Here is a 3,484-nt window from a genome sequence, read left to right on the forward strand (position 1 = left end):
ATATTAATTAGAGAATGTTCCTTCCAAGAATAATCCCAAGGGCAACAGAACCATCTTATAAATGACTCAGAAGAGATACTAATAGGGAAATTGGCTAAAGTTAAAAGAGCCAATTTTTCATTACAGTTGAAAAATTTTCAAAACCCAACTACTATGGTCAACAGATATTTCATCCAAGTTGTTAGGTGAACTGAAAACAGTGAATTGAAGCAGTACAGCCATCATATCTCACTAGTAGAGTTTTGAAGCAGAGTGATATGGTGATGTGTATCAAAAGGTAGATCAGAGTTCAAGGTCACTCTATTACTTATAACAGACTACCATGAACAGTTCTTTGAGATTCAGTCTATTCTTATAAAAAACAAGAGAATTATGATAGTTTCTATAATATATTAATTTTTATAATCATAACATTGAGTAACTTTACATAATGGAAGACAGAAATGAATCTTATCTTAAAGCTTGAAAACAATGAACCACAGGTAAATCATGTTATATAGACCAGGACAGCAGCTGGCCCAGAATTAAATTATAATCTTCATGTAAATGCTTTTTGCAAGTCTTTGAACTAAGAGAGGAGATGCAATGTTATTCAACATATACACTAGAAATTTTATATCACAGCTCAAGCAAATTCAAGTGACATTAAAGAATGATTTCCATTCTGGTAGATGAAAAACAATGTCTATGTTAAATAAGATACAGTTGATACTCACTCATAAGGTCAAAATGAATATATAACAATTTAACAACATAGCACTGGAGACATTAAGCTAGGGTTGGCAGGTGAGGGAGATGATCAAATTCTTTTTTTTTTTAATTTTTAATTTATTTATGATAGTCACACAGAGAAAGAGAGAGACAGAGACACAGGCAGAGGGGGAAGCAGGCTCCATGCACCGGGGGCCCGACGTGGGATTCGATTCTGGGTCTCCAGGATCGCACCCTGGGCCAAAGGCAGGCGCCAAACCGCTGCGCCACTCAGGGATCCCAGATAATCAAATTCTACTTGTCAGGGACAATGAATGTCATTAGGATTTTTCTTTTTACAATTATTCATTTTATAAAGAGAAATTTTATATTTGTAGGATTCCATTTGAGGACATAAAAATGAGAAAATTAAAGCCTCACATGAAAACAAAAGGAAAATTCAAATTGGCAATCACAAAGGTAACGATGAAAAGTCTGCTCCCAAGTTTGATGTCTGCTTTGTGTACTCTGGCCTCACAAACATTACAGTAGTACCTCCTGGGTAAAATAAACCTGATTTAGAGTCTACACATTCTCTTCCCAGTTAGACACATATTCAATTGCTCCTAAGGGGATATTTTATGACATCAAGTGTTCATTGCTACAATATAAATGGGAGAAAAGGGAAGAGAGGAGGAAGGAGCAAACTGAAAAGAGAAATTTTATTTGTGTTTAAAGTTCAGGTTTAGAGCCACATTATCAACAGTTTTAGCTCTGGAAACAAATCTTCAGTGCTCTTATTAGAAGCATGGCTGAAGGACCTCATGTATTATTTATCTAGAGCTTCAACAATCTACATACACACAAAAAAAATCATTTGAAAAAAACAGGAATCACTGCATAAAGCCTCAAAAAGTGTTGCTATATGAAATGCACATAGACACTAAATTTTAAAGAGTTAAGGTATCAGCATAGCCAAAAAGAGATATGTATTTATTGTACCACATGTTCTTCTGCCTCCTGATTATCCAAAGGCTAGAGATATATCTAAATTTAGTTTACATAAACTAAATCCACTGGAAGATCCATTGACATTACAAAACCTTCCACTGCCAACAAAAGGCATTTATATCTTCGGCTAGTTTGAGGATGAGCAATTAATCTTTGCTGACCACCGATGCAACAAAGAGTGGAAAGATGTGTATATCTTGCCCACATACAAACTTCGGGAGCACAGATATACAGGTTAGTTTGCAAAACATAATACCCTAGACAGTTGGAGATAAGAAATTCCCACTATTAAAAAAATACATTTTTATTAATTTAGTCATATAACTTGCTTAAGAGTTTTATAATTTGGGATCCCTGGGTGGCGCAGCGGTTTGGCGCCTGCCTTTGGCCCAGGGCGTGATCCTGGAGACCCGGGATCGAATCCCACATCGGGCTCCCGGTGCATGGAGCCTGTTTCTCCCTCGGCCTATGTCTCTGCCTCTCTCTCTCTCTCTGTGACTATCATAAATAAATAAAAATTGAAAAAAAAAAGAGTTTTATAATTTAATATTATCTGGGCAAATTATGTAGCTGAGGTAGGATATTTCAGATTATGCCTTGAACCACAAAATTTCCTCATAAGGTACTGGAAATGTATATCAATATTCACCATTTTTAATAGTAATAATTTCTAATGGAGTTTAAGATATATGTAAGATTGAAATGTGTGACAACCTGCGTATGTTTTCTAGGGCTACAATAACAAAGTACCACAAATTGGATGGCTTTAAACAACAGAAATTTATTGTTTCATAGCTCTGGAGCCTCGAAGTCTAAGACTGAGCTGTTGGCTGAATTGATTCCTTCTGAGAGTAGTGACCTCAGTAATCCCTTGGCTTGTGGATAGTATCCCCCTGTATCTTCACATCATCTTTACTCTGTACTTATCCCTGTGTCAAAACTTCTTATAAGGAAACCAGTCATATTGAATTGGGAGCCCATCCTATTCCAGTATGATTTCTTCTTAACTAATTACATCTGCAGTGATTGTATTTCCAAATAAGATCATATTCTGAGGTATTGGGGAATAAGACTTCAGTAAATCAATTTTGAGAAGGACACTATGCAACCCATAACACAACCCTAAACATTAAGTTAAAAGAGTACTGAAAACTGGAAATTATATAATATTTCTTATTCTCTAATTCTTATAGGCTCACAACGATTATACTTAATTTATACATTCCTGGATTTATACGTTCTCTGTGGAATATAAATCCACAGAAGAGCTTTAATGTTAAAAATCATAGTACAAGAACAGGAGAAATTATGCAACATTAATTTTTCAGATTATAATATTACATTAACAATCTTTCCAAACATAAAAGGCAAACATTTGGATAAATTAATTCCCAAAAACTGGTAGATTTGATTTCTCTGTCAAAGTAAATTACTAAACAACCCAAAGCTACATTACTCATCTGGGTGATATATCAGATTGTATAATCTGCATCATCAAAAAAAGTCTAGAAAACTGAAAGATACGTTTTTCGAATAAAGAACGTTTTCAGCTGCAGTAGATATTACTGGTGCTCACCATAGCCAGTTACCCTCTGTTACTCTGTTTCCTCCTTTCATATATTAGATGGGACCTTGTGACCTCCCAGGGGATTGTGAGGAGAAGTAGCCTATATCACTTCTAGGCTAAGGCATGAAAAGCTTCTGTCTAAACCTCTGGCACTCACAAGGCCTGGCAGTTTTGTGTTCTGTCATTCCAGATCTCCAAGGTGCAGTCTGAAAGAAA

The sequence above is a fragment of the Canis aureus genome, chromosome 7, assembly GCF_053574225.1.
Source record: "Canis aureus isolate CA01 chromosome 7, VMU_Caureus_v.1.0, whole genome shotgun sequence".
In the NCBI taxonomy this organism is placed as follows: domain Eukaryota; kingdom Metazoa; phylum Chordata; class Mammalia; order Carnivora; family Canidae; genus Canis; species Canis aureus.